Source organism: Giraffa tippelskirchi, chromosome 10, assembly GCF_054371585.1.
Source record: "Giraffa tippelskirchi isolate mGirTip1 chromosome 10, T2T-mGirTip1v1.2.pri, whole genome shotgun sequence".
Taxonomy (NCBI): domain Eukaryota; kingdom Metazoa; phylum Chordata; class Mammalia; order Artiodactyla; family Giraffidae; genus Giraffa; species Giraffa tippelskirchi.
The window spans coordinates 157,154,221-157,174,366 of record NC_137284.1 but is presented as its reverse complement, the minus strand read 5'-3'; positions in this window follow the sequence as shown (position 1 = coordinate 157,174,366).

The following is a 20,146-nucleotide window of genomic DNA, read 5'->3' as shown; positions in this document are numbered from 1 at the left end:
TACAAAAATTTATATACTGTTCACCTTACCACTTCCTTTCAGCTTTCAGTTCTCAAATGCTGAATCATTAATGTCATTCCAGAAAACTTTGATGCAGACTACTCTTCTGTGTGGATTATGTAAGAATGAGGATGAAACAAACATTTTCAGATGAACAAAAACTAAGAATTTACCATAAAAATTGCCTCACTAAAGGAACTTCTAAAAGATGAACTTCATGGAGGAACAATCCAAAGTCTGAAATGTAAGAAGTAATAGTAGAGAAAATAGTAAGTCCTTGAGTAAATCTAAAGAAATATTGATAGTGTAAAACAATGTCTGATTTATGGGAGGAAAAAGCAATGTAAACATTCTAGTTACCCCGTCGCCTGTAAGCCTAGTACATGTAAGGTAGGTAATGGAAATTACATCAATCTAAACAGCTTGCATTCGTCTGAAGGAAAGTAAAGATGGGCCAACGTTAGACTTAGGTTTTAACTTGACAATTTGTGAAGAGCTGCCTCTAAAATTAACATATGCTCCAGTAGTATATGTTGAAACAAAGGGGAAAACAAAATATGAACAAACACAGGAGGAAAAGTGGATAAGACAAATGAACACAAAATAATGTGGTAGAGGTAAATCCAGTTATAAATGCGTTGTACTCGTCTGAAAAATCTTGGATCATTAGACTAGATTTTTAACAGTCTGCTCTATCCTTTTTAAAGAAATGCAACTACGGAGGTGGGTGGGAGGCTCAAGAGGGAGGTGATACATGTATACATATAGCTGATTCTGGGCTTCCCTGGTGGCTCAGCTGGTGAAGAATCTGCCTGCAATGTGGGAGACCTGGGTTTGATCCCTGGATTGGGAAGATCCCCTTGGAGGAGGGCATGGCACCCCACTCCAGTATTCTGGCCTGGAGAATCCCGTGAACAGAGGAGCCTGGCGGGCTACAGTCCGTGGGGTTGCAAAGAGTTGGATACGGCCGAGCGACTAAGCACAGTGCAGGGCAAATAGCTGACTCACTTTGCTGTCGAGCAGAAACGAACACAACGGTGTAAAGCGGTTTTACTCCAATTAAAAAGAAAGCATCTAAAACAGAGAAATGTGAGAGCCTGAAGATGACAAAGACTAGAAAGACACTGAAGGGCGCTCCTTGGGCTGTGCAAGCAGACTTAATAACTGGTGATATTTTCTTTTTTTTTAATGAAGATCACTTGCTAATGATAGAAGGTTAAGTTTATATGTCCTTTGTAAGATAACTTCAAAAACATAAAGCAGAAGTTTCAAGAACTGCAAGGAGAAATCAACAATCACCATCATAGTAGATATTTTAATATACCTGGGAGACCAAGCAGTTAAAAGCGTTAGTTAGAGAATCTAAGCACAAGTTCAGACTTGATCTAATGAACATACATAGAACTGTACAGACAAAATGAGAATGCATGTCCTGAATACAAAAGGAACATTTATGAAAACTGATCATATGTTATGAGAAGACATCAAATTTCAAAGAATCAATATCATGTAGCTCATTTTTCTTCATTATAATGCAGTTGTCAGAAGTCAACGAAAAGGGATGACTAGAAAGTTTCCAAATTTAGAAAAACGTTTAGATTTCCAAATAACAATTCACATAAGTCATATTCACAATTAGAGAGTACTAACATACAAATTGTTAGAGAAAGAATAAACTCAAAGCACACAGGAGAGAAACTGAGGAGAAGTTAATGAAATAGAAGACATAGCGGAAACAACAAAGGCAAATGACTGAGAAGAGCCAAGAGCCCAAACAGTTTGAGGAAAGAACAAAAAGACAAATAGAGGGTGTGGACAGCTTGTGTCAATAAATTTGAAAATTGAGACAATGGACGTGTTAAAACATCTCAAAAACAAAAAAAAAATGGCAAGTACTGTAGTTGTTACAAGACTTGAATCAGTAATTTGATCTCTCTCCACAGTCATTTAGGGGGACTTCCAGTAATAGCAGACTATGTCCCTACCAAATCAGAAATCGTCTGAAGGACAACAGTATCATTCTTAGGGCTCAAGTTATTTTTAAAAGTGGTTTCTTAAATGCAATGTTCAAAACACAATCTAAGGTAGTATGACACACAGAAAGACAAGTCTCTGGGGGTGAGAAGCTGCAGGAAGAAATGAACCCCCAACAGACATGCACATATATACATCCAAACTGATGCAGACTAAGAATACACGGGAGGAATAACGAGTCAGGAGTGGTGATAAATGAAGTGGATGTTCTGAGGTCCATACGTTGTCTCGGAGAAGAAAAGTATCAACATCAGACATTGATAAAGAGATTGCAGCCACTCAACAGAAAAAAAGTTAAAATTTTTCACAGTAAAGGAATGGACAAAGATCCTTCATTAAATGTGAACGGAGAGTATAGTATCAGACAAAAGATACTAAAGTAAGAAGGCTGCTAGTTATCTTTTTCCTGAGGTAAAGAAAAAGTGAAGTTGATAAAACTTTTAACTTGCAGGAATAATATAAAGATGTGTAAGGGGAATAGAGACATTGAGAAGAATTATATTTGGATATTTTAACACCTAATTGGTAGACAGTAAACAAAACAAGATCAGTAAGGATACTGAAAAATAGAACAGGATGAGCCACAAAACATCACCCCACTCATCAAGTGCAGAATACATTATTTTCCAGCTTGCTTATAACATTATTTAGTGACCGTATACTGGGCCATAAAGCTGTGTCCACAAAATTCAAAGGATTGAAATTGCAGTCATTTCTAGTGATGATACAATTAAACTAGAAATCAATAATGAAAAGATAGTTACAGAGAAAAATCTGCATATATTTCAAGGGGAGGTTGAAGATATCACAATAGAAAATACTTATTTCAGTAATTTATATCAAATTTGAGGAGTATTGTTAATACACAGGGAAATTTATAGCCTTAAACCCTTTTATTAGAAGAAAGGCTGAAAAAGGAGCTAAATAAGCCTTTCCTTAAAGAAGAAAATAGCGAATTAACTCCCCCTCCCCAAATAGAAGAAATACAGTAACAAAAGCAGATTAATAAAATGAAAAAGTGTAATAAGTGATCAGTAAAGCCAGTTCAAAGGAGGCAAGAATATACAATGGGGAAAAGACAGTCTCTTCAATAAATGGCATGGGGGAAACTGGATTGCTTTCTCACACCATGCACAAAAATGAATTCAAAGTGGATTCAATTTAAATATAAGACTCATGAAACTAGAAGAAAACAGGATACTCTTTGACATTGGTCATAGTAATATTTTTTTGGATGTATATTCTTAGGCAAGGAAAGCAAAAGCAAAAATAAACATATGGGACTACATCAAATTAAAAAGCTTTGGCACCGTGAAGGGAACTACCAAAACAAAAAAGGCCACCTACTGAACGGCAGAAGATACTTGCAAATGGTTTATCTCATGAGGGCAATAACCCAGAATTACAGAGGCCTCCTGCAGCGTCAAAAAACCCAACCCAACTGAAAACGGGGCGGAGGACCTAAACAGACACTCCTCCAAAGACCAACTGAAACCGGGGCGGAGGATCTAAACAGACACTCCTCCAAAGAAGACATACAAACGGCCAACAGGAAAAGATACTCAACACCACTAGTTACTGGGGAAATGCAAATCAAAACTACAGTGAAATATCACCTCACACCTATCAAAATGGCTGTTATAAAAAAGTAACATATGTTGGTGAGGATGTGGAGTAAAGGGTACCCTGGTGCACTGATGGTGGGGATGTAAATTGGTGCAGCCACTATGGAAACCAGTATGGAGATTCCTCAAAAAATGAGAACTACATGATCCAGCATGTTTACACCTGAGTATTGATCTTAAAATGAAAACACTTACTAGAAAAGGTATATGCATGCCATCTTCACTGCAGCATTATTTACAATAGTCAAGATAGGGAAGCAATCTTAAGTGCCTATCAGTAGATGGATAGATGAAGAGTGGGTTGCCATTTTCTTCTCCAGGGGGTCTTCCCAACCCAGGGATCAAACCTGAGTCTCCCTCATTGTAGGCAGATTCTTTACCATCTGAGCCACCAGGAAAGCTCATGAAATCTATCTTTGTCGCTCAGTCATGTCTGACTTTTTGCAACCGCATGTACTGTAGCCCACAAGGCTCCTCCATCCATTGGATTTTCCAGGCAAGAATACTGAAGTGGGATGCCATTTCATTCTCCAGGGGATCTTCCCACCCCAGGGATCAAACCCAGGTCTCCCGCATTGCAGGCAGATTCTTTACCATCTGAGCCACCAGGAAAGCTCATGAAACATAAAAAGTACCAAATCACTAGAAATACCAAATCACTATGTCATGTAACAGAAACTAACACCATGTTGTAGGTCAATTATACTTCAAAAGCAAACTCATAGAAAAAGAGATCATATTTGCAATTACTAGAGGCTGAGGCTGCAGAGAGGAGTTGGGTGAAGGCAGTCAAAAAGTACCGACTTCCAGTTATAAGTGGTAGGGATATAATGTACAGCATGACTGATGAAGAATGCTGTAGGCTGTGTGTGAAGGTTGTTAAGAGAGTGAATCTTAGGAGTCCTCATCATGAAAAAATATTTTTCCTATTTCTTTACTTTTATATCTGTGTGAGATGATGGATGGTCACTAAACTTAGTGTGGTCATCATTTCATGATGTACATAAATCATGAGGTTGTACACCTTATACTTACCCAGTGCTTTATGTCAATTACATCAGTAAAACTGGAAGAAAAAAGAGGTTGGCCAAAAAGTTCATTCAGTTTTTTCTGTAAGATGACTCTAGTAGTGCTCAGTTATGTTTCAGTTCAGTTCAGTTGCTCAGTTGTGTCCAGCTCTTCGCGACTCCATGGACTGCAGCATGCCAGACCTCCCTGTCCATCACCAACTCCCAGAGTTTACTCAAACTCATGCTCAACATGTCCATTGAGCCGGTAATGCCATCCAACCATCTCATCCTCTGTCGTGTACTTCTCCGCCTTCAGTCTTTCCCAGCATCAGGGTCTTTTCCAGTGAGTCAGTTCTTCGCATCAGGTGGCCAAAGTATTGGAGTTTCAGCTTCAGCATCAGTCCTTCCAATGAATATTCAGGACTGATTTCCTTTAGGATGGACTGGTTGGATCTCCTTGCAGTCCAAGGGACTCTCAAGAGTCTTCTCCAATACCACAGTTCAAAAGCATCAATTCTTTGGTGCTCAGCTTTTTTATAGTTCCAACTCTCACTTCCATACATGACTACTGGAAAAACCATAGCCTTGACTAGATGGACCTTTGTTGGCAAAGTAATGTCTCTGCTTTTTAATATGCTGTCTAGGTTGGTCATAACTTTCCTTCCAAGGAGTAAGTGTCTTTTAATTTCATGGCCGCAGTCACCATCTGCAGTGATTTTGGAGCCCCAAAATATAAAAGTCTGCCACTGTTTCCACTGTTTCCCCATCTATTTGCCATGAAGTGATAGGACCAGATGCCACGATCTTAGTTTTCTGAATGTTGAGCTTTAAGCCAACTTTTTCACTCTCCTCTTTCACCTTCATCAAGAGGCTCTTTAGTTCTTCTTCACTTTCTGACATAAGGGTGGTGTCATCTGCATATCTGAGGTTATTGATATTTCTCCCAGCAATCTTGATTCCAGCATGTGCTTCTTCCAGCCCAGCGTTTCTCATGATGTACTCGGCATACAAGTTAAATAAGCACAGTGACAATATACAGCCTTCACGTACTCCTTTCCCTATTTGGAACCAGTCTGTTGTTCTATGTCCAGTTGTAACTGTTGCTTCCTGACCTGCATACAGCTTTCTCAAGAGGCAGGTCAGGTGGTCAGGTATTCCCATCTTTTTCAGAATTTTCCAGTTTGTTGTGATGCACACAGTCAGAGGCTTTGGCGTAGTCAATAAAGCAGAAATAGATGTTTTTCTGGAACTCTGTTGCTTTTTGATGATCCAGCGGATGTTGGCAATTTGATCTCTGGTTGCTCTGCCTTTTCTAAAACCAGCTTGAACATCTGGAATTTCATGGTTCACATACTGTTGAAGCCTGGCTTGGAGAATTTTGAGCATTCATTTGCTAGCGTGTGAGATGAGAGCAATTGTGTGGTAGTTTGAGCATTCTTTGGCACTGCCTTTCTTTGGGATTGGAATGAAAACTGACCTTTTCCAGTCCTGTGGCCACTGCTGAGTTTTCCAAATTTAACTTCATGTGAAACAATTTTGTTAGATTGTATTGTGACAGCTGTCATATTGGCATGCATTAAAAAAAAAAATATCAAAATTGCTGAATTTTTGTGTAGCCATTTTAAGATTGAAGATGGAAGAAACAAACTAATGTTTTTGGCATATTATACTTTATTATTTCAAGAGAGGTAAAAGCACAGCTGAAACACACACACACACACACACACACAAAATTATGCCATGTATGGAGAAGGTGTTGTGACTGATCAAACGTGCGGTTTGCGAAGTTTCCTGCTGGAAATTTCTTGCTGGATGATGCTCCACAGTTGATTGACCAGTTTGAAGTTGATAGCAGTCAAATCGAGACATTAATTGAGAACCATCAACATTATACCACTCAAGAGAAAGCCCACATACTCAAAATATCCAAAAAAGCATTGAAAATCATTTGCACCAGCCTGGTTGGTAATTGCTTTGATGTTTGGGTTCCACACAAGTTAAGGGAATAAAACCTTTCTGACTGTTTTTCCACATGGGATGCTCTACTTAAATGTAATGAAAATATTCCGTTTTTAAAACAAATTGTGACAAGCGATTAAAAAAAAATTGATACTATTCGATAATGTGAATGAAAGAGATCATGGAGCAGGCAAAATGAACCACCACCAACCACACCAAAGCCTAGTCTAGATCCAAAGAAGGTGATGTTGTGTATATCGTGGGAGTGGAAGGGAGTCCTCTATCATGAGCTCCTTCAGGAAAACCAAATGACTAATTCCAACAAGTACTCCTCCCGGTTAGACCAACTGAAAGCAGCACTCGATGTAAAACATCTGAAATTAGTCAATAGAAACACATCATCTTCCATCAGGATAATGCAAGACCACATGTTTCCTTGATGACCAGGCTGAAACTGTTACACAGCTTGACTGGAAAGCTTGGCTGGTTCATTTATTTATTCATTCATTTATTTATTTTGGTCTTTGCAAAATTCTCTGAATGGAAAAAAATTTCAGTTCCCTGGAAGACTGTAAAAGGTACCTGGCACAGTTGAAAATGATAAAAAGTTTGGGGAAGGTGGAACTATGAAGTTGCCTGAAAAATGGCAGAAGATAGTGGAACACAATGGTGAGTATGTTGTTCAATACAGTTCTTGGTGAAAATGAAAACTATGTCTCTTATTTTTACTTAAAAACTGAGGGAACTCTTTGGCCAACCACATATATATGTGGCACTAAAGACAACAAACAATTCAATGAAAGGTAAATAATATCATAACCAAGTTGGTTTATCCCAGGAACACAAGGTGGGTCTAGCATTTGAATGTCAGTAAAGTTTGCCATGTAAACTAGATTAAAGGGGGGAAAGTTAAAGTAACAAAAATGCAGAAAAAGTGTTTGATAGAATTCAGTTATTCTCTGATAAATCACTGTAATTTTCTCACAAACAGATTAAAGTTTTAAAAATGTGAGTGCATAAGTAGATCCAGAGAAGCTTTTAATAAAATTGAACATCTTTTCACAATATTAACTCCAGAAGATAATTTCCTTGAACTGATAAGAAGTAGCTACAAAAATCCCACCGTAAACATTCCTACACAGTGAAATAGTAAAAGTATTCTCTTTAAAATCAAGAACAAGTCAAAATGTCTACTGTCCCTTCAAACATTGTGCTAAAAGGGTCAGCACAGTAAGGCAAGGAAAATGAATAAAAGGCTTAAGGGAGAAATAAAATTGTCATTGTTGTAAGATTGTACAGTTGTGTACATGGAAATCCAAAAGCCATCTATAAAGAGATATTAGAATTGAATTTAACAAAATTGCTAGTTGTAAGATCAATATTTAAATATTTCTGAATACCAGCAACGGGATTAGAAAAATGGAATCTTGAAAGTGTACAGTTTCAACTGTAACTAAAAATATACCTTAAAAATCTCACAAAAAGACACAAGCCCGTTTTGGAGAAAGTCACAAGGCTATGTTGAAAGAAGCTAAAGAAAACCAAAACAAGTGGAGGGAGGTAGCATGTTCATAAGGGGAGAGACTCGGTGTCACAGACATCAGCTCTGCAGCTGGTAAGTTGGTCTAGCGCAATTCCTGTCAAAATCCTAACTTAATGGCATCTGGTCCCATCACTTCATGGCAAATAGATGGGGAAACAGTGGCTGACTTTATTTTTCTGGGCTCCAAAATCACTGCAGATGGTGATTGCAGCCATGAAATTAAAAGATGCTTACTCCTTGGAAGGAAAGTTATGACCAACCTAGATAGCATATTAAAAAGCAGAGACATTACTTTGCCAACAAAGGTCCGTCTAGTCAAGGCTATGGTTTTTCCAGTGGTCCTGTATGGATGTGAGAGTTGGACTATAAAGAAAGCTGAGCTCCTAAGAATTGATGCTTTTGAACTGTGGTGTTGGAGAAGACTCTTGAGAGTCCCTTGGACTACAAGGAGATCCAACCAGTCCATCCTAAAGGAGATCAGTCATGAGTGTTCATTGGAAGGATTGATGTTGAAGCTGAAACTCCAATACTTTGGCCACCTGATGCGAAGAGCTGACTCATTGGAGAAGACCCTGATGCTGGGAAAGATTGAGGGCAGGAGGAGAAGGGGCTGACAAAGGATGAGATGGTTGGATGGCATCACCGCCTCAATGGACACGGGTTTGGGTGAACTCTGGGAGTTGGTGATGGACAGGGAGGCCTGGTGTGCTGCGGTTCATGGGATCGCAAAGAGTCAGACATGACTGAGTGACTGAACTGAACTGAATTTCTTAAATTTAGTAGAGCAAGAAACCAAGAATAGCCAAGAGCCTTGTATCAGTTCAGGTCTTTCAGAAGACAGATGCCAAATGTGGTTAGAAGTAAAAGAGGTGAGGGATAAAGAAGGAGCAGGATGAGGCAGGGGGAAGCCTTCAGAGTGTGCTGCTAGTCTGATGCCCGTGGGGGAAGGAAGGGCTGACAGAGAGAGCTTGGTACTGGGCACACAACCCTGAGAACATCTCGGCCTGACCCAGCGAGCTCTGGTGCAAAGATGGTGGAGCAGTCCTCGTTGGGCCAGGCCCTGACTACTCCTGCCCTGCTCAGACACTGGTTGGCTGCCTAGGAGGGGCGTCAATCGCAATCGCAATCGCAGCTGATCCAGAAGGTGCTTCAGGTGGGGGCTGTCAACTAACCCCACCCCTTGTGGCAGATTCCAGCTAAAGGAAATTGATCTGTGCGCCAGTGTTCTCAAAGAACAAACCCACCCATGCATGGAGCTTAATACAAGTCAGAAGTAGCAAGTCACTGTGGGAAGGATGGACGCTTCACATGGCAGCAAGGACAGTTGACACGTGGGAAAAAGTGAAACTAAATCGTGTGTGTGTGTGTGTGTGTGTATAAAATATTTAGAAATCCATTCCAGTGGTTAAAACCTAAATGTAAAATCAAAACATTAAAAACTAGGGAAGAATATATGAGAATATACTTGTGATCTTGGAGTAGGGAAATACTCAAATAGGGGCTTCCCTGGTGGCTCAGACAGTAAAGTGTCTGCCTGCAAAGCGGGAGACCTGGGTTCGATCCCTGGGTCCGGTAGATCCCCTGGAGAAGGAAATGGCAATCCACTCCAGTACTCTTGCCTGGAAAATCCCATGGACAGAGGAAGTAGGCTACATGAGGTCGCAGAGTCGGACACAATTGAGCGACTTCACTTTACTTCACAGAAGGAGAAACAGGAATAGTAAAAAAAAAAAAAACATGAAATGAAGTTCAGTCTCATTGGTAATTGGAAATGCAGGTTAAGATCTTAATAAAGTTTCATTTCATACACACCTGGTTGACAGAATCTTGAAGACTGGCAATACTAGCACTGAAAAAGATAGTCAATAAAAAGAAGTCCGATTCGGTACTGGTGGGAATGCAAACCCATATGGAACAGCACTTAGGAGAGTAATGTAGCATTATTTTATAAAGTTAAACACAAATCTCTGTAGTCTGGTATATATCCTTGCTCATGTACAGCAGGAGAGATGTGTACATCTATTAGCATTGTACCAGCAAGAGCTAGAATCAACTGAAACTTCCCCTCGCTATAGAATGGATAAGCAAATGGTAGCATCCATACTGTGGAGCACTCAACAGCATTAAACATGAACGCACTACTGCACAGTACATAAACATGAGATAAGTCTTAGAAGCACCATGTTGAATTTTTCTTAAAAGACTGCAGAAGAATACATTCAGCAAAATACCTTTTTTGATAGCCTTATTAAGATACAATTCACATACCATAAAGTATACGCTGGTGGGTTTTAGTTTAATATTTAGAGTTCTGCAGCTATTTTAGTTTTAGAAAATTTTCATCACCCTTAAAAACTCCGTGTCCACTATCAGTCACTCTCCCCAGCCCCTGACAACCACTAGTCTACTTTCTGGCTCTAGGTTTGCCTATTTTGGACAGTTCCTGTAAATGGAATCGCACAATCGGTGGCCTTCTGTGAGGCTCCTGTCACTTAGGATAATGTTTTCAATGTTTCAGTAAGTGTCAGTACTTCATTACTTTTTATTGCCATACAGTATTCTATTATAGAAATACATACTACCTCAAAAATTCCTTCAGTTGATCGACATTTAGGTTGCTCTCAATTTGGGATGGTAAAGAATCTGCCTGCAATGCAGGAGACCAGGGTTCAATCCCTGGGTCAGGAAGAGCTCCTGGAGAAGGAAATGGTTACCCAGTCCAGTATTCTTGCCTGGAAAATCCCATGGACAGAAGAGCCTGGAGAGCTACAGTCTGTGGGGTCGCAAAGGGTTGAACGAGACTAGTACTTTTCACTTTTCATGAATAGTGCTGCCATGAACCCTCTGTACATACATATGTGGAGATTCTTTTTAAAATAAGGTTTCAGGAGGGACTTCCCTGGCAGTCCAGTGGTTGCGACTCACATGCCCACTCTACAGGGCACAGGTTCCATCCCTGGTAGGGCAAATAAGGTCCCACACATTGCCGTGGTGTGGCCAGAGACGGGGAAAATAAGGTTCAAAGACAAATAAAACTAAATGTTGTGTGCTAAAGTCAGAAAAACAAGGAGGGCAAAATGAGATTTGGAATGTTCCATATTTTTTTTTTTGGCAGCATCTCAGGCATGTGGGATCGTAGCTCGCCGACCAGGGATCAAACCCGGCCACCACCCCCGCCACAGAGTGGAAGCGTGGAGTCTTAACTGCTGGACTGCCAGGGAAGTGCCCAGTAAGGTTCATTTTTAATGCGTCTCATAACTCGTGTTCATAGGTTACAGTCGTTAGAACATATACACCCAAACGCATAGGAATAGGGCTCTCTGGCCTCAACATTCTGTAAAAGTCTGATGGTTGGGTGTGGGGAGATGGTGGCCTCTAAAATCTACAATAGGTTTTGATTTCTGAGGGAGACCTGGGTTCTTCTCATTTCCCAAGTATATTTTTCCACGGCATTCCCACTTTCCAGGTGTGTTCATTTCCTGAGCATTTTTTGAGTTCTGACGGCTAAATCAGTCTGTTTCTGGACTGCCTGCCTAGCTTTCCCTGTCACCTGTTTAATTGGTCCACAGGGTACCCCCACCCACCCAGCTTTCTAGCCTCAATAACTGTGTTGCTATTGTCTCCTCCCCTCTCTTTGTCTTTATGGATTTCTACTTTTTCCCCCTTTTCTGTCATTGTAGTTTGGCTTCAGGAGGAATTAGAGGTAAATGGCTATGTTCAACTGCTATGGTTACCCAGAAATTTTATAATGTAAGTTGAATCTGAGTTTTTTATTGCTTGCAGCTAATGGCATCCTGATGTTATCAGCAGTATTTTCACATAGAAATATTCTATAACATGATATTTAGTATTCCCTCTTATAGATGTATAATTATTTAATCATGCTTGAATATGTGAGTGCTTCCAATTTCCTGAATATTTAAAAAAATAGAATTTAGAAATGTATTTACTGCAATGTTCTCATGTTATCAAATGTCTCGAGGAGGTTTTTTCCAGTTTATACTCCTGCTCTCAGTGGAGAAGAATACCAGTATCTTCACACCGATAACAGAGTACTTACTTTATTTATACCATACACTTTATTTTCTAATTATATTCATTTGAAAAATCTCAGAAAAATAACATCAAGAAATAGAGCAGTCAAAATCCCACCATCCATAGATCTCTACTATTAATATTTGAAACATATTCTGGACTTTTCTCTGCATATGTGTGCACATTGTGAGATAGCGTTTGACTTTTTGTGTTGCTTTGTTCTGGTTTTATTCTTGCTTTGTGTACTTGACAATGTGCTGTGGACACCATTCCACATCAGTATTGATTTAGTCATTGTCAAAGCTCTGTATACCACTGTTTGCTTAACCTACCCTATCGATGGACATTTAGATTGTTTAAGGATTTAGGAAAAGAGGCAGACATATAGCTTTGTAGTAATACATGTTTTTCCCTTAGACAAATAAAGAGACTTTGCTTGGTTAGCAGATGTTTACTTTTTGGAGTTCTTAGTCCACTGCTGTGTACTGCTGAAGGCTGCAGAAACAGCAGAGCCAGGAAGGCTCTGACAGTATTGTTTGATCTACATCATTCAATTCCTGGACGTTTAACTTGTGTGAACTAATGAATTTACATTTGGCCTCCTCTGGCAAAATGTGTAATCTGTAATTTCTAACTCTTGCTAAGCTAAAGAGAGGGGCATTTGACCCTGTCTATATTCATATTTTCATAACATAAAGTTCAGATTTCAACCATGATGGGAACTGCAAAATGCTATAATTCATGTGAATGCTATTCAAAACACAAATTATTCAATAACAAATCATTCAAAATTTAGGAAGTTTGCATCTGTTTTATGTAGTATGTCTAAATTAAGAATATGGGTTAATATTCAGAGTATTCTTAGCCTGATATATTACATCACATATGAGTCTTAAATTGACATGAATTAGCCTATACATCTTTAAATATTTGCAAAATTATATTTTATATGAGCCTGTAATAAATGACCATATTACAATTCAGAAGCAGAAAAGTGTAGTGAGAGTTGCCATGGGAACCTTAATGTGATAACCCCTTGCTTTCATTTAAATTTCATTTTTAATATTACATTAACATTTTTGCATTTAATAGATAGATATTTGAATTAATATTGAAGTGCTCTCTCTAATATAAATAAAATATAAGAAATGAAAATGTGATTTTTCTTCCAGTGAACAAATGAACATATAATCCAAGATCTCGTAGAAATAACAGCACTTGAGTTTTAAATTATTGGATTTCATTCATTTATTTTGAAGTTTCTTAAAGGATCCCTTTTAAAAGATTAAGAAATATTTATGGATAGCCACATAACTCATGTCTTTGACATTTCAAATATGGTTCAGAATTTTCTGAAGGCTATTTGGGGGCAATTTACTTCACAGTGCCTTGATTTATTCTGTATTTTTCAAACTCGATGACCTCAGAGGCCTCTCCCACCTCAATAAGTCCATCTTAGTATACTAATCATTTGTAGGTGGATACACTTAATCTTACTTAAAACAAAACACAATATTACCAAATAAAGATTCATCCCTTTAAGTTTATTTTAGATAATAAAAATCTAACTTACGCCAGAGATATAGGGTACTTTTTTATTACAAAGGAATCTTGACTGCTCTAAGTAAGTATTCACTCAGATTATATGTGAATCGTGTGGTTAAAGTTGAAATGAATATATAAAATTTATGGACAGCAGAATCTTTGGTTGGAAGAGTCTCTCAGGTGTCAGGAGTCTTTGGTTCTCTATTGCACTACAGCCAACTAAATCTTAACTCTATGAAAATCATTTAATCTCTTGTGTATGAAACAAAAAGAGTAGTGAATTCCCTGGCACTACAGCAGTTAGGACTCAGCGCTTTCACTGTTGCTGTGGCCCAGGGTTCAGTCCCTAGCTGGGGAACTGAGATCCCACAAACTGCATGCCCAAAAGAAGAAGAGCCATGTGAAAGGGAGGGCAATCTGGAATAGGCAGGAAATGACACCATTACTAGTTGCAAACCTGAAGCCAGCTACAGCAGCAGGGAGTGGATCTTGGCGTGCTTCAAGGGGATGAGTGACCATTACCGTTAAGATGATTCTTTCCTTGCTTCTGGAGAGGAAGTGAGGGCATCTGACGCAATCTGGATACCGTAAGAGGATATGAGGAGATCCACGTGGTGCAAGGGGTTGACTGTACGAACCAAACCCTGCACGGCCATGCTTGTTTTACCCCATACCTGCTACCTGTCCCCTGCACACACACACACACACACACACACACACACACACACACACACACACACACGCACAGAGCAACACCAGCAGTGGCTCATAGTTCTCTGTGATTGTGGACCCAGTAACAGCTGCTACCACCACAGCCCTACAAATCAGGGAGCACCATCCACCATTTTGACATGCTATGCCTGCCAGTAACTGGGAACTGTGCTTCCCCAGTAACTGCCTGGAGAGGCCACCAAACACCACCTGGCACTTTAGGTGCCTTAATGTCTGCTCAGGACTAGCGATCAGGAGTTCAGGAAAGGAAGTGAGCTGTTCTATAAGTTATTTTCCCTTCTTCCCCATGAATGGACTACTCCTGGACTCAGTTCTTTATATCAACATACTGAAGACACCCTGTGAGACCAGGCTGACTCTATTAGGATGCTGTGGCAAGCTTTATTGATGTATACACTCTGTAAAGATTTTCTTAAACATTATAATAGTTTTTTTTTTAAAGCAATATTTCACTAGTTGATTCCGGAGCTTCTCATAAGGAAAAAAAATGTATCTGCTTAGAATTAAATCATTGTTAAATGTAAGAGATGAGACCTAAAGGTATCACCTGGAGATAAACAGGAAAACAAAGATCCTTTTTTTCTTTCATTTTAAAAATCAAAACTAGGACCATATTGACTGATAGACTTTTATAACATCTTTTTTCCCCTCATTTAATATTTTGTAATTTTTTCCACATCATTAAATTTTATATGATTATATTTTTAATGCCACATGATATTTCATGGTTCCATAATTTATCACCCAGTGCTCAACTGTTGGATATTTCTTTGCTTTCTCCTTTTAAACATTGTCTTGTGTTTTGCTGACATTCATGCAGATATAATCTTTATACTACTGTGTAATTATTTTCATAGGGTAACTCCTTTGCAGTAGAAATAAATTCTAAAGGGAAGGTTGTACCAGTTTAAATTCTTAATAACTGTATATGAGGGCACTGGTTTCTTTACACACTTGCCAACCACAAATATTGTCTCCTGCTTTAATCTTTGTATGCTGCTCTCTGCAAAAGGATATCTCATGTTACTGTGCATTTCTCTGATTATTCAGTTCAGTTCAGTTCAGTCACTCAGTCGTGTCCAACTCTTTGTGACCTCATGAATTGCAGCACGCCAGGCCTCTCTGTCCATCACCAAATCCCGGAGTCTAACCAAACCCATGTCCATCGAGTCGGTGATGCCATCCAACCATCTCATCCTCTGTCGTCCCCTTCTCCTCCCACCCCCAGTCCTACCCAGCATTAGGGTCTTTTCCAATGAGTCAACCCTTCGCATGAGGTGCCCAAAGTATTGGAGTTTCAGCTTCAACATCAGACCTTCCAATGAACACCCAGGATTGATCTCTTTTAGGATGGATTGATTGGATCTCCTTGCACTCCAAGGGACTCTCAAGAGTCTTCTCCAACACCATAGTTCAAAAGCATCAACTCTTCAGCGCTCAGCTTTCTTCACCATCCAACTCTCACAACCCCACATGACCACTGGAAAAGCCATAGCCTTGACTAGACAGACTTTTGTTGGCAAAGTAATGTCTCTGCTTTTCAATATGCTATCTAGGTTGGCCATAACCTTCCTTCCAAGGAGTAAGCGTCTTTTAATTTCATGGCTGCAATCACCGTCAGCAGTGATTCTGGAGCCCAAAAAAATAAAGTCTGACACTGTTTACACTGTTTCCCCATCTATTTCCCATGAAGTGATGGGACCAGATGCCATGATCTTAGTTTTCTGAACGTTGAGCTTTAAGCCAACTTTTTCACTCTCCTCTTTCACCTTCATCAAGAGGCTCTTTAGTTCTTCTTCACTTTCTGCCATAAGGGTGGTGTCATCTGCATATCTGAGGTTATTGATATTTCTCCCGGCAATCTTGATTCCAGCTTGTGTTTCTTCTAGCCCCGCGTTTCTCATGATGTACTCTGCATATAAGTTAAATAAGCAGGGTGGCAATATACAGCCTTGACGTACTCCTTTTCCTATTTGGAACCAGTCTGTTGTTCCATGTCCAGTTCTAACTGTTGCTTCCTGACCTGCATACAGGTTTCTCAAGAGACAGGTCAGATGGTCCGGTATTCCCATCTCCCTCAGAATTTTCCACAGTTTATTGTGATGCACACAGTCAAAGGCTTTGGCATAGTCAATAAAGCAGAAATAGATGTTTTTCTGAAACTCTCTTGCTTTTTCGATGATCCAGCGGATGCTGGCAATTTGATCTCTGGTTGCTCTGCCTTTTCTAAAACCAGCTTGAACATCTGGAAGTTCACGGTTCACGTATTGCTGAAGCCTGGCTTGCAGAATTTTGAGCATTACTTTACTAGCATGTGAGTTGAGTGCAATTGTGTGGTAGTTTGAGCATTCTTTGGCATTGCCTTTCTTTGGGATTGGAATGAAAACTGACCTTTTCCAGTCCTGTGGCCACTGCTGAGTTTTCCAAATTTGCTGGCATATCGAGTGCAGCACTTTCACAGCATCACCTTTGAGGATTTGAAATAGCTCAACTGAAATTCCATCACCTCCACTAGCTTTGTTCGTAGTGATGCTTTCTAACGCCCACTTGACTTCACATTCCAGGATGTCTGGCTCTAGGTGAGTGATCACACCATCGTGATTATCTGGGTCGTGAAGATCTTTTTTGTACAGTTCATCTGTGTATTCTTGCCACCTCTTCTTAATATCTTCTGCTTCTGTTAGGTCCATACCATTTCTGTCCTTTATCGAGCCTATCTTTGCATGAAATGTTCCTTTGGTATCTCTAATTTTCTTGAAGAGATCTCTAGTCTTTCCCAATCTGTTGTTTTTCTCTATTTCTTTGCACTGATCACTGAGGAAGGCTTTCTTATCTCTCCTTGCTCTTCTTTGGAACTCTGCATTCAGATGGGAATATCTTTCCTTTTCTCCTTCGCTTTTCGCTTCTCTTCTCTTCCCAGCTATCTGTAAGGCCTCTTCAGACAGCCATTTTGCTTTTTTGCATTTCTTTTCCATGGGGATTTTCTTGATCCCTGTCTCCTGTACAATGTCACGAACCTCTATCCATAGTTCATCAGGCACTCTGTCTATCAGGTCTAGTCCCTTAAATCTATTTGTCACTTCCACTGTATACTCATAAGGGATTTGATCTAGGTCATACCTGAATGGACTAGTGGTTTTCCCTACTTTCTTCAATTTAATTCTGTGACGGCTCGGCTCAGAAGCATGGCCAAGAGGAGCTACGTCGGGCCGGGGGCCATGGGCCGGAGCGGCGGCCGACAGGGCCTAGGCCTGACCGGGGGACGGTGGCGGCGGCGAGAGGAATTACCCAAGGCCCAAGGTAAGAGAAACCCAAGTAAGACGGTAAGTGTTGCGAGAGGGCATCAGAGGGCAGACACACTGAAACTAAAATTACAGAAAACTAGCTAATCAGATCACACGGACCACACCCTTGTCTATCTCAATGAAACTAAGCCATGCCGTGTGGGGCCACCCAAGACGGATGGGTCATGGTGGAGAGGTCTGACAGAATGTGGTCCACTGGAGAAGGGCATGGCAAACCACTTCAGTATTCTTGCCTTGAGAACCCCATGAACAGTATGAAAAGGCAAAAAGATAGGACACTGAAAGATGAACTCCCCAGGTCAGTAGGTGCCCAATATGCTAATGGAGATCAGTGGAGAAATAACTCCAGAAAGAATGATGGGATGGAGCCAAAGCAAAAACGATACCCAACTGTGGATGTGACTGGTGATAGACGCAAAGTCCGATGCTGTAAAGAGCAATATTCTATTGCATAGGATATCTATTTCTGCTTTATTGACTATGCCAAAACCTTTGACTGTGTGGATCACAATAAACTGTGGAAAATTCTTCAAGAGATGGGCATACCAGACCACCTGACCTGCCTCTTGAGAAATCTGTATGCAGGTCAGGAAGCAACAGTTAGAACTGGACATGGAACAACAGACTGGTTCCAAATAGGAAAAGAAGTATGTCAAGGCTGTATCCTATTGCATAGGAACCTGGAATGTTAGGTCCATGAATCAAGGCAAATTGGAAGTAGTCAAACAGGAGATGGCAAGAGTGAACATTGACATTCTAGAAATCAGTGAACTAAGATGGACTGGAATGGGTGAATTTAACTCAGATGACCGTTATATCTACTACTGTGGGCAGGAATCCCTTAGAAGAAATGGAGTAGCCATCATGGTCAACAAAAGACTCCAAAATGCAGTACTTGGATGCAATTTCAAAAATGAGAGAATGATCTCTGTTCGTTTCCAAGGCAAACCATTCAATATCACGGTAATCCAAGTCTATGCCCCGACCAGTAACGCGGAAGAAGCTGAAATTGAACGGTTCTATGAAGACCTACAAGACCTTCTAGAACTAACACCCAAAAAGATGTCCTTTTCATTATAGGGGACTGGAATGCAAAAGTAGGAAGTCAAGAAACACCTGGCGTAACAGGCAAGTTTGGCCTTGGAGTACAGAATGAAGCAGGGCAAAGACTAATAGAGTTTTGCCACGAGAACGCACTGGTAATAGCAAACACCCTCTTCCAACAACATAAGAGAAGACTCTACACATGGACGTCACCAGATGGTCAACACTGAAATCAGATTGATTATATTCTTTGCAGCCAAAGATGGAGAAGCTCTATACAGTCAGCAAAAACAAGACCAGGAGCAGACTGTGGCTCTGATTATTAGCAAGATCAAATACAATTTTGGATGTTCATTGGCCATTACCATTTCTTTTCTGAATTGTCCACAATATGGGTCTGTCTTTTGTCATGTTTTTATTTCAATTTGTCACTCATCTTTGTTTATAATATCACGTGTATTTTTCTACATAATTGGAGTTATTTTGAGGAAAAAAACCATAGCAACCCTTCATTTATTCACAGTCATTCCTTTTACAGAATTTTTCAGTCAAATGGATATTAAATCCTTCAAGGCACAACCTAAATGTTCCTTTCTCCATGAAGTCTTCCGTGACTTCATCTAATTTGGTCCTGAGTGACTTTCTCTCCTATGTGTTTCTACATGGGCACTAACCTACTTCATTCAGACTTTCTTGTATTAAATGTGTTTGCACACCTCCCTATCATAGTTTTTTGAAAGCAGGAACAATATTTTATTCCTATTGGCACAATTCAGGGCCCAATAAGGTATCCTGCCCATAATATATATTCAGTGGTGGTGGTGGTGGTTTAGTTGCCAAGTTGTGTCTGACTCTTGCGACCCCATGAACAGAGGAGCCTCACAGGTTATAGTCCATGGGATTCTCCAGGCAAGAATACTGGAGTGGGTTGCCATTTCCTTCTCCAGGGATCTTCCCAACCCAGCAATCAAACCCGGGTGTCCTGCATTGTAGGCATATTCTTTAGCAACTGAGCTACAAGGGGAGCCCAATATATTCAGTACTGGGGGTTGAATTGATTTGTTAGCTCTTTTACATTTTAAACTGTTTTTTTTTTACAGAATTTGTTTTGAATTATACATTTGTACACTTTCCTTAGCAGAGTTTATTAAAAAAACAGTTCAGGGTTTTTGATAACTGACCCTTATATAAAGATGATGTATAGGACTTTACTATTAGACATCGATACCTTCAGAGGTTTAGAGAGCTGCAGCCTATAACTAAGAGGCCCTAGGCGCTTATGGATTATGTATTCCTCTCTAAAGGCACCTCTCT